The sequence below is a fragment of the Rhinatrema bivittatum genome, chromosome 2 (genome assembly GCF_901001135.1).
Source record: "Rhinatrema bivittatum chromosome 2, aRhiBiv1.1, whole genome shotgun sequence".
Taxonomy (NCBI): Eukaryota; Metazoa; Chordata; class Amphibia; order Gymnophiona; family Rhinatrematidae; genus Rhinatrema; species Rhinatrema bivittatum.
Window position 1 is genome coordinate 461250867 of NC_042616.1, and position 12397 is coordinate 461263263.

Here is a 12397-nt window from a genome sequence, read left to right on the forward strand (position 1 = left end):
GATTTTAAAAACAGGACGCATGATTTTATAACCTCCGGGGGGGGGGGGGGGGGGGGGGTCTCCATCTTTCCTGCATTGTTGCCGGTGCAATTTCCCCTCCTTGACCGCTGTATTGTCCGCACAACTGAGCTGTGCGCACAGCGGCGAGCCGGGCACACAAACGACTAGTGCGCACAGTGGCACTCGCAACTGTGCTGTGTGCACAGCGACGCACACTATGGTGCCGGGCGCACAGCGACCCGCATAAATGGTCCCAGTGCACAAATAGGCTCGTATCTCTGACCCTGAAGACGCTGGACATTCCAGGCACAGGTACCACAGCGGAGCCAAAGAAGAACCCCGTCCTGGTGTCCCTCCATCAGGCCTCATGCTATTTCCCAATGTTGCAAGCCATACAACAACTTATTGACCTGGAATGGAATGCCCCAGAGGCCAGCTTCAAAGGAGGATGGGCCCTAGAAGCCCTGTACCCCCTGGAACCCACAGCCAAGGAATTCCTACGGTTCCCAAAAGTGGACACCATGGTCTGCGCCATCTCTAAGTGCACAACCATCCCGGTAGAAGGAGGAGCGGCATTCAAGGATGCCCAGGACAGATGTCAGGAAGCCATCCTTAAACAGTCCTTTGATGTAGCAGCAATGACCCTGCAAATTGCGTCCTGCTGCGCCGTTGTAACAGGTGCCTGCTTACTTCTCTCCAGAGATGCAAACACATCCACTGAAACATTAGAACCGGTGATATCCTTCCTCATGGATCTAGTGTGCACCTCAGCCAGAAGACAATTATGGCTTCGAAATTCATTGGCTGACACAACCTCCAAAGCGAACCTCACCAGATTGCCTTTTAAAGGATCCCTTTTGTTCGGAAGCGAATTGGAGAAGTTAGTCAACAAATAGGGTGAATCTCCAGTACCTCGTCTACCAGAGGACGGGAACAAAAGAAACCAGTGCTCCTCTCCCCAAAGAACCAAGGGCAGAGGAGCACAGCTCTTTAGACCATACAAGAACACATACTACCAAGCACCTCGCCCCATAGGCAGGTCTCAGTCCTTTCGGAACAGAAACAGCAAGAGGGGAGCAGGCTTAGGTACAAGCTCCAGCCGTACCCCACAATGAGATTCAGCAGACCCATCCACAAGAAGAAGTCATAGGGGGCAGACTTACCCTCTTCTACCAAAGATGGGTTGAGATAACGGCGGACAATTGGGTCCTAAGCATCATTTGAGAGGGATACTATCTGGACTTCCACAGCATCCCTCCAGACAAATTTGTGAGATCACCGTGCCACGCCCTCTCCAAGAGGGCAGCAGTGGAAACCACAGACAAAACTAATCAAACTAAAGGCAATAACCCCGGTGCCCACGCACCAACAAAATACTGGTCACTATTCCATGTATTTATTGTTCCCAAGAAGGAGGGAACATTCTGGCCCATCCTAGACCTCAAGACCGTCAATCATTACCTGAGAATACTACACTTTCGCATGGAAACCCTACACTCAGTCATAAGGGCAATACAGCTGGGAGAATTCCTGACTTCAATAGATCTATCCGAAACCTATCTCCATATCCCGGTCCATGACGACCATCAGCACTTCTTACACTTTGCAATACTGAACCATCATTACCAGTTCCGGGCACTACCCTTCGGACTAGCTACTGTTCCTCGGACCTTCACCAAAATCATGGTGGTAGTGGCGGCAACACTGAGGAAAGAAGGAATCCTCGTACATCCTTACCTGGACGATTGGCTGATCAGGACAAAATCTCCAGAGGAAAGTCACCAGGTGATCATCAGAGTAAAGAATCTACTGCAGAATCTCGGGTGGGTCATCAACACAGCCAAGAGCTGCCTACAGCCTTCCCAGTTGCTAGAGTACCTGGGAGTCTGCTTTGACACTGAGCAAGACAAGGTTATCCTCCCCCCCTCCAAGGAGAAGGAAACTAGAGATGTGAATCGTGTCCTCGATCGTCTTAATGATCGATTTCGGCTGGGAGGGGGAGGGAATCGTATCGTCGCCGTTTGGGTGTTTAGAGTATCGTGAAAATCGTTAAAATCGTGAACCGGCACACTAAAACCCCCTAAAACCCACCCCGACCCTTTAAATTAAATCCCCCACCCTCCCGACCCCCCCCCCCAAATGCCTTAAATTACCTGGGGGTCCAGCGGCACACTAAAACCCCCTAAAACCCACCCCAACCCTTTAAATTAAATCCCCCACCCTCCCGAACCCCCCCCCCCAAATGCCTTAAATTACCTGGGGGTCCGTAGCGGCGGTCCGTAGCTTAAATTACCTCCGTAGCCTTAAATTACCTCCATAGCCTTAAATTACCTGGGGGTCCGTAGCGGCGGTGCGTAGCTAAATCGGGGGAAGGGGGAGAGCAGGAAAACTGGCACACTAAATCGTGTTGTCTTCAGCCGGCGCCATTTTGCAAAATGGCTGTCGCAAAATGGCGGCAGCCATAGACCAACACGATTCGACGCAGGAGGTCGTTCCGGACCCCCGCTGGACTTTTGGCAAGTCTTGTGGGGGTCAGGAGGCCCCCCCAAGCTGGCCAAAAGTTCCTGGGGGTCCAGCGGGGGTCCGGGAGCGATCTCCTGCTGCGAATCGTTTTCCGTACGGAAAATGGCGCCGGCAGGAGATCGACTGCAGGAGGTCGTTCAGCGAGGGTTCCGGACCCCCGCTGAACGACCTCCTGCAGTCGATCTCCTGCCGGCGCCATTTTCCGTACGGAAAACGATTCGCAGCAGGAGATCGCTCCCGGACCCCCAGGAACTTTTGGCCAGCTTGGGGGGGCCTCCTGACCCCCACAAGACTTGCCAAAAGTCCAGCGGGGGTCCGGAACGACCTCCTGCGTCGAATCGTGTTGGTCTATGGCTGCCGCCATTTTGCGACAGCCATTTTGCAAAATGGCGCCGGCTGAAGACAACACGATTTAGTGTGCCAGTTTTCCTGCTCTCCCCCTTCCCCCGATTTAGCTACGGACCGCCGCTACGGACACCCAGGTAATTTAAGGCTACGGAGGTAATTTAAGCTACGGACCGCCGCTACGGACCCCCAGGTAATTTAAGGCATTTGGGGGGGGGGGTTCGGGAGGGTGGGGGATTTAATTTAAAGGGTCGGGTGGGTTTTAGGGGGTTTTAGTGTGCCGGGGGTGGGTTTTAGGGTGTTTTAGTGTGCCGTGTTTTAGTGTGCCGCTGGACCCCCAGGTAATTTAAGGCATTTGGGGGGGGGGGGGGGGGTTCGGGAGGGTGGGGGATTTAATTTAAAGGGTCGGGGGTGGGTTTTAGGGTGTTTTAGTGTGCCGGTTTTCCTGCCCTCCCCCTTCCCCCCGATTTACGATTTTTTGATGATAAATCGGGGGAATTGGTATTGTATCGTGGCCCTAACAATTTTTGACGATTTAAAATATATCGGACAATATTTTAAATCGTCAAAAAACGATTCACATCCCTAAAGGAAACTGATGGGCCAACTGCGAAAACTGTTGAACTATGCTTGTCCCAAGGTATGGGACTACCTCCAAATCCTCGGTCTCATGTCATCAACCCTGGAAGTTGTTCCATGGGCAAGGGCTCACATGCGCCCACTACAACGTTCCCTACTGTCATGATGGGACTCATCGTCCCAGAACTACTCCATGCACCTCCAGCTACCAGCAGAGGTTCAGATACAGCTCCAATGGTGGCTACAGGAGGACCATCTGAGCAAGGGAATAAGACTATCCCCACTGAACTGGATCTTCCTTACCATGGATGCGAGCCTGTGAGGGTGGGGAGCCCACTGTCAGGAACTGACAGCCCAGGGACAGTGGGACAAAGAAGAAGTGGGATGGAACATAAACCGGCTGGAAGCCCGAGCAGTCTGACTAGCCTGTCTACAATTCAGCTACAGACTTCGGGGCGAGTCTGTCAGAGTCATGTTGGACAATGCAACAACAGTTGCCTACATCAACCACCAGGGAGGAACCAGGAGCCAACAGGTGTCCCTGGAAATAGACCCCCTCATGGCGTGGGCGGAAACCAACCTGCAAGGGTTCTCAGCCTCCCACATCATGGAAAAAGACAAAGTCTCTGCGGACTACCTTAGCAGAGAAGCCAAGATACAGGCGAACGGACGCTGTTGACAACAGCCTTCCAGTTGATAGTAAACCACTGGGGAACCCCAGCCATAGATCTACTGGCAACCAGGTCCAATGCCCAAGATCCCAAGTTCTTCAGCCACAGACGAGAACCTCAATCCCAGGGAATCGACGCTCTCGTCCAGACCTGTCCACAGGAAGACCTGCTGTATGCCTTTCCCCTATGGCCGCTACTGGGCAGGATCATCCGCAAGATAGAACACCACAAGGGACTAGTACTGCTAGTGGCCCTGGACTGGCCAAGAAGGCCATGGTACGCAGACATGCAAAGACTTCTTGCGGGGAGCCCTCTGTGCCTACCTCCACACAGGGACCTTCTCTGGCAAGGACCAGTCCTCCACAAAGACCCAATTTGATTCTCTCTTATGGTCTGACCATTGAGAGGACTCACCTGAGGAAGAGTGGATACTCGAAGGCAGTGATTGACACCTTGCTCCAAGCATGCAAGTTCTCCACATCTCTAGCTAACATACGAATATGGAGAGTATTCGAAACCTGGTGTGAGGACCGCAAGATCCTTCCACGGACAGTCAAAATCCCCATGATCCTAGAATTTCTGCAGGACGGCTTGAAGAAGGGGTTGTTTCTCAACTCCCTCAAGGTTCAGATGGCCGCGCTGGCCTGCTTCAGAGCCAAAGTGGACGGCATCAGTCTATCAACCCATCCAGATATTAACCGTTTCCTGAGAGGGGTCAAACAAATCCGACCACCATTAAAGCTCCCACTAGGAAGTCTAGTACTAGACTTCCTAGCGGGAGCTTCATTCAGACCTACACGCAGTCTGTCACTATGGCTCCTGACCTTGAAGACTGCATTCCTAGTGGCAATATGTTCAGCCCGTCACAACTCCGAGCTTCAAGCGTTATCCTATCGGGAACTGTTCCTCAGGTTCACACCGGGATACATACAGCTTTGCACTGTCCCCTCCTTTCTTCCGAAGGTGGTTTCTCATTTTCAACTAAGCCAAACCATCTCGCTGCCTTTTCCAGATGAACATAAGGACTTGGAAGACTCACGCCTTCTTCACCATCTTAATGTTGGCAGACTCCTAGTCCGATACCTGGAAAGATCGGAATCTGTACGAAAGACGGACCACCTGTTCGTCCTTCACAGCGGGAAGAAACAGGGAGAACCGCTCTCGGGGGCAACCATAGCCCGCTGGATCAAAGAAGTAATCAAGGCGGCCTACATAGAGGCAGGGAAGCCTCCCATTCTACAAGGGCCCAGGCAGTGTCCTGGGCGGAAACCAAGATGCTGTCGCCTGCTGAGATCTGTCGGGCGGCGACGTGGTCCTCCATACATACCTTCTCCAGGTTCTACTGCCTGGATGTCCAGGCCAGGGAGGACACAACCTTTACAAGGGCAGTACTAAGTGGGCCACGGGCAGCCTCCTGCCTGGTTCGGGAGTAGCTTTTGTACATCCCTTTGGTCTGAGTCCATCTGGCTACACGCTAGGAAATGGAGATATTACTTAACTGATAATTTTGTTTTCCTTAGTGTAGACAGATGGACTCAGCATCCCGCCCATGGCAGCCCCAGAATCCAGGAACCTACTAGGGATGTGCAGAGCAAAGGTTTATGTCCATATGTCCATATGTCCAAAGGGGGTCCCATTTGCGGTCAATATGGACATAAACAGAATTCAATGAGTTGAGTATATGTCCATATGTGCAAATAAAAATTTAAACCCCTCACCCTCCTTAATCCCCCCCCCCCCAAGACTTACCACAACTCCCTGGTGATCCAGCGAGGAGTGAGGACGCCATTTCTGCAATCCTTTGCGAGGAGCACGTGACGTCGGCGCCACGTCGAGTGACGCAGCGTCACGTGATTCCCCGCGGGGTCGCGCCGGAACGCTCGTTCGGCCCAAAAGGAACTTTTGGCCAGCTTGGGGGGGTCAGGAGGCCCCCCCCAGCTGGCCAAAAGTTCCTTTATTATTGTTTCATTTTAATTAAGAATTTTATTTTAAGCTAGTAATTACCTAGCTATTTAACTAAATTTATGTATTTTTATTTAATTTAACTTGTATTTTATTTTTCATTTTATTTTAAACTATTGTAAACCGTTTTGATAAAATTTTATTTTAAAAAGCGGTATATAAATACCTTTAAATAAATAAATAAATAAATAAATGGGTAGCCATAGTTGCCGGGTGTCAGCGTTATCCGATTGAGTGCACTGGGGGTCTCCAATTGGAAATCAGTTGAACCAGTCCTAGTTAATCAAGATAATCAAGTTAACCAAGCTAATCAAGTTATCAGAGCATACATATATCCACAATTGTTTTTCGAGGAGAATACCGAAGAGCAGAGCTTCCTGCATGGGTATATGTAGGCTGACGTCAGCTTTGAAATCTGACTCCATCTCCCATCTGCTATCAGGAGTACACTATACCTATTGGTCCTGAGTCCATCTGTCTACACTAAGGAAAACGAAATTATCAGGTAAGTAATTTCTCCATTTGGCTTCCAGAACCTCTCTCTCACATTTTCCTATTTCGTTGGTACCAACTTGTCCCACGACAGCCGGCTCCTCCCCAGCACTGTCTATAATCCTATCTAGGTGATATGTGAGGTCTGCCACCTTCGCACCAGGCAGGCAAGTTATCAGGCGGTCCTCATGTTCACCAGCCACCCTGCTATCTACATTTCTAATAATTGAATCACCAGCTGTGATGGCCGGCCTAACCCTTCCCTCTTGGGCAGTAGCCCTGGGAGACTTGTCCTCAGTGCAAGAGAACAATACATCACCTGGAGAGCAGGTCCTTGCTACTGGATCACTTCCTGCTACACCAGGGTGATGTTCTCCAACTGGGAGTCCTTTCTGATCCAAGGCAGCACTGGGGCTGCCAGACTGGATTTGGGACTTGAATATTATGTCCCTGAAGGTCTCATCAATGTACCTCTCTACCTGCCTCAGCTCTTCCAAGTCTGCTACTCTAGCCTCCAGAGATCAGGCTGGTTCCCTGAGAGCCAGGAGCTCTTTGCACTGAGTGCACACATACAATCTCTCACCAGTGGGTAAAAAATCATACATGTGACACTCAATGCAAAAGACTGGAAAAACCCCCTCTGTTCTTCTCCTTATATCACAGTACCTGAATGTAATCCACTTTGAAGCGCTGAAAAAAGTGCAAAAAGCAGAATATAAATCTAAATAAATAAATAAAATCTTTCTCTTTTTGTCTCATCTGCCCCATGTCCCTCTCTACATTCTTTGTCTTACTGCATTGCTGATCATTTAAAGGGTGTGTATTGTTGCAGCAGTGTGCATAGAATTTTGCCAGCCAAATTGTTTCTTGTTTTTGTTGGGGAGCGCTAGGAGAGCGATCCCACTCCTGGGAGATGTGTGTGCCCTTGGGCCGCGGCTCGACACCAGAGGGGTCTGAAGAGGTGCCACGGGAGGCGTGGCATGCCCGAGCATGGGCTGGACGGAAGCAAGCTGGAGTGAAGGCTGGCTGACAGGCCCTCCTCCGGACCTGCACGCTTCGGAAGACCCAACAATGCAATGTTGGTCTTGTGAACAGTCCTCTGACCGTTCCCAGCCCTTTCGGACCTGCCGCAGGGTACAGCACGAAGCGGCAGGCCAGATGGAGGCCAGGGCAGCGAAGACTGGAACATGGATTCAGACGAGACTCAGGAACGACGTAGACTCAGGCATAGACGTGGACTCAGGAATGAGGTGCAGGATGCATAGACGTGGACTCGGGCACAGACGTGGACTCAGGACGAGGTGCAGGATGCATAGACGTGGACAGGCACAGACGTGTACTCAGGACGGGTACTGGATGCACAGAGGTGGAGTCAGAAACGAGGGCTGAAGGAAAACATGGGCACTGTCCCTCAGGGCGCCCTACTCAGACCACCCGTTGGACTGAGTCGCGGACCACCCTTTCTCATGTGCGCCCTACCCAGCCCTGGAAGGCTGGTTGCGGACCACGCAGAGAGCGGGAGAGCACAGGAAAGAGTAAGCAGGTTGCTGCACTCCTGGCAGCTCAAGGCAAGGATACACTGCACTCCTGGCAGCTCAAGGCAAGGATACGCTGCACTCCTGGCAGCTCAAGGCAGGTTAAAGCATCAGAACAAGGATTAAGACAGACCTCAGGGCTGGAACAAGGACATCTGGAACAGCAGGAACATCAGGACTGGAACACAAATACTGGAACAAGAGACAGACCTTGGGACTGGAACGGCAGGCAGACATCAGGACTGGACGAGGAGCTCCGACAGGTAACAAGAAACACAGGACCTTGCAGAAGTGCTGGAACATGGACGACTTCCTGGAGCGAAGGATCTCAGGAGTGACCAACTCCTTGCGAAGGCAAAGACAGACTGAACGCTGAGCCCTTTAGTAGAGCTGAGGTGGACAACGCCCAGGGAGGGGTCAGCAGGGGGCCACACCTGGCTGGCCCTTGAAGAGGAGCAGAGAGGCGCGCGCCCGCGCCCTAGGAAGCTGGAGAGAAGGGCTGGAAGCTGGTGGCGTCCACAGCCACGTGGAGGGCCCAAGGAAGCAGCGGAGCAGCCTTGGGCTGGAGCTGGGTGAAGGCAGGTCACTGGAGCAGCTCCCAGCTGCAAGGACTGAAGCAGGAAGAAGCAGAGAGAGGTAAGGCTGGCTGCAGGGGAAGCAGGGGGCTGTAGCAGGCTGCAGGCACTGCTCCACGCTGGAAGGCTGAAGAGAGAAGTGCTGGCTGCAGGGAGCTGTGAGAGGCTGCAGGCACCGGCAGGGACGGCTCCCTGCCGGGTGAGGACCCGGGCTGAAGCAGGCACTGGGAGAGACGGTCTCGCTGCTGGCTGAAGGTCCCGGGATCGCAGCAGCATGTCGGGGGAAGGCAGAAACAGGAGCAGAGGAGCCGGCCGCATGGCAACAGCTGTGGGGACGGCCCCAGCTGATTCAGGGAAAGAGAAGCAGCAGCGTCAGCAGCCAGACTGGCTGTGAGAAGGTAAGAGCCTGCCCACGCTCCTCACGGGCAGGATCACAACAGTTTTTGTTTATTCTATCCAGTCTTTAATTGGCCAAACCTGCATGTAACTTCAACCAGCATCAACTGTTTCTTAATTATGCACTAGAGCAGGTAGTTAGTAAGTAGATAGGATGAAGAGAACATGAGAGGCATTAAGTGAGAATTATTGCTTGTAAGTTTCTAGAGTGTATTTGTCAGAAAATATTGTTTTGTTTCATTTCAAGTGGCAATTTGTTTCATTTCTGAAAATTTTTCATTCATTTTCGACACCAAAATAAATATAATCCCCCTTTCAGCTTGCTGACATCCCTTCGACCCCTCATCTCCCTGAGATCACCTTGTATCTTGCCCCATCCATGGGTGAAAAAGGGGCAGGAGCAATCTTCGATCAGCTGGCACCATTTTGAAATATGGCACCAGTGGGTTAGCAGTCACTGGGTTAGATATGAAGGAGGACTCAGTGAGGGAGGATGTGGGGTGAAATTGCAACAAGACTGGAAGAGCTTTTTAAATTTTTAACACTTTTTTTTGGGGGGGGGGGGGGGGGATGGCAAGGCCTTCCTGTATAGTATAGTATTTTTTCAATGCCCAAGTTTTATTGCATAAGCTCTATAGAGTTTTGTCACAACAAGGGCTATAATTAGTTACAATTAAACAAATTACGAATACTCACTGTTTTCACTTGTGATTTCTCCACTGGAACAAGGCACACATTGAAAGCAGCAGGCTGGCTGTCCTTCTATAGACACCTTTCTGTGTCCCGATTGGCAATTTTCACTGCAGACAGAACGTGGGATCTGAATACAAGAAACAGATGTAAATTCTTAATGAGTTCTACATTTGTAAAATGGTCTTGCAGTATAAACTAGTCATTAGATTACAAAGCTTTGGAGCTTCCAGATTTGGCAGTTAAAAATTGTTGGCAATACAGTCATTCCTTGGAATACATTGCAGGTTTGCACGTCAACCTACTGCCGCTGCATTGAAGTCACCAAGGGAAGGTCCTGTCAGACAAAACTGATCGACTTTTTTGATTGGGTGACTAAAGAATTAGATGGAGGAAGAGCGCTCGATGTCATCTACTTGGATTTTAGCAAAGCTTTTGATACTGTCCCGCTTGTGAATAAAACAGGAAGCTTGGGTGTGAGTGCCAAGGTAGTGGCCTGGATAGCAAACTGGTTGAAGGACAGAAGATAATGTGTTATGGTAAATGGAACTTACTATAAAGAGAGAGCGGTGATGAGCGGAGTGCCGCAAGGGTCGATGTTGGGTCCGGTCCTGTTCAATATCTTTGTGAGCGATATCGCGGACGGGATAGAACTTAAGGTTTGTCTATTTGCGGATGATACTAATATCTGTAACAGAGTGGACATGCCAGAAGGAGTGAGAGAATGAGATGGGATTTAAGGAAGCTCGAAGACTGGTCAAAGTTATGGCAGCTGAGATTCAATGCCAAGAAGTGCAGAGTCATGCATATGGGCTGTGGAAATCTGAAAGAATTGTATTTGATGGGGGGTGAAGGGCTGATGTGCATGGAGCAGGAGAGAGACCTGGGGGTGATAGTGTCCAACAAACTGAAGTTGGTGAAACAGTGTGAAAAGGCGATAGCTAAAGCCAGAAGAATGCTGGGCTGCATAGAGAGAGGAATTTTGAGTAAGAAAAGGGAAGTAATTATCCCCTTGTACAGGTCCTTGGTGAGGCCTCACCTGGACCTGTACTCGTTCTGGAGACCGTATCTCCGAAGGGACAGAGACAGGATGGAGGCATTCCAGAGAAGGGTGACCAAAAAGATGGATGGTCTTCATCGAATGACTTATGAGGAGAGACTGAAGAATCTAAATATGTTTACCCTGGAGGAAAGAAGAAGCAGGGGTGATATGATACAGATGTTCAGATACTTGAAAGGTTTTAATGATCCAAAGTGAATGACAAACCTTTTCAGTTGGAAAAAAATCAGCAGAACCAGGGGGTCACAATTTAAAACTCCAGGGAAGAAGTCTCAGAACCAATGTCAGGAAGTATTTCTTCAAGGAGAGGGTGGTGGATGCCTGGAATGCCCTTCCGGAGGAAGTGGTGAAGACCAAAACTGAAAAGGATTTCAAAGGGGTGTGGGATAAACACTGTGGATCCATAAAGCTCTGGAGGATGGAAATGAAGAAAAGAGGTATGGGGGTGGCTTGCGGGAATGACGGCTACTACCTGGTGATTAATACCCTTATTCAATAAACATTCACACGGTTAATGAGATTCCAACATTACTCTATGCTTCAACGGCAAGAGGAAATATGGAAAAGAGGATTTGCATTCAAGCAACAAACAACATTGCTCTATGCTTCAACAGCAAGAGGAAACGTGGAAATGTGGATTTCATTCAGGCAACAACCAACAAGGTAGCACAGTCTGGGTAAACAAATTAGCATGGGAGTAGCTTGCTTGTTACGGCAGTTTCTACCCCAAACCAATTAAGTCTGATACTTCACTTTCAAGGCATATCCAGCGTAAATCTCTGATTCTACGTTATCTCTGCTTCAACGGCAGGGGGGAATTAAGATAAGAGGATTTACATTCAGACAACAACCAATCCAGTGGGAGCACTGAGAGGAAAGGATCACCTTGCTGGTGGCTGAAAGGAATCAGTAAGTTTTTGCTTGGGACATTGTCTTTTTTGAAATTATTGGGGCAAAGTTAACTATTTGGGAATATTATTTAGTATGTTGGTGTGTTTGTGCTTTTAATAGTCAGTAAGGTAGCGAATAAACAGAAGTTAGACTGTTTGTATTTTTAAATAGTCAGTCAGTAAGGCAGCTAGTGTGTTTGTATATTAAAAAAAAAAAAGAAATAAGTAGCCAGAAGTTAGAAATAAGCTAGCAGCAGTGTATACCTAAATAAAAAGGTTGAAAAGTTCAGTTCAGTTACTCACCTTGGAAAGGTGTTGAGGTAGTGTGATTTGGTTGGAATAGGTACCAACATTTGTTAATCAAGAGAGCAGTGAGTTACTCTGGCTGACTAACTGAAGTTAGAGGCAGTGTGGCGCTTTATGTCCAGGATGGCATAGAATCTAACAGGATAAACATCCTGCATAATATTGACTGGGTAAATGTATCATTGGTACATGCTAGAGATATAAAATTCCTGGATGGAATAAATGACATTTTTATGGAGCAAATGGTTCAGGAAGCGACAAGAGAGGGGGCAATTTTAGATCTAATTCTCAGTGGAGCACAGGATTTGGTGAGAGAGGTAACTGTGATGGGGCCACTTGGCAATAGTGATCATAGTATGATCAAATTTGAATT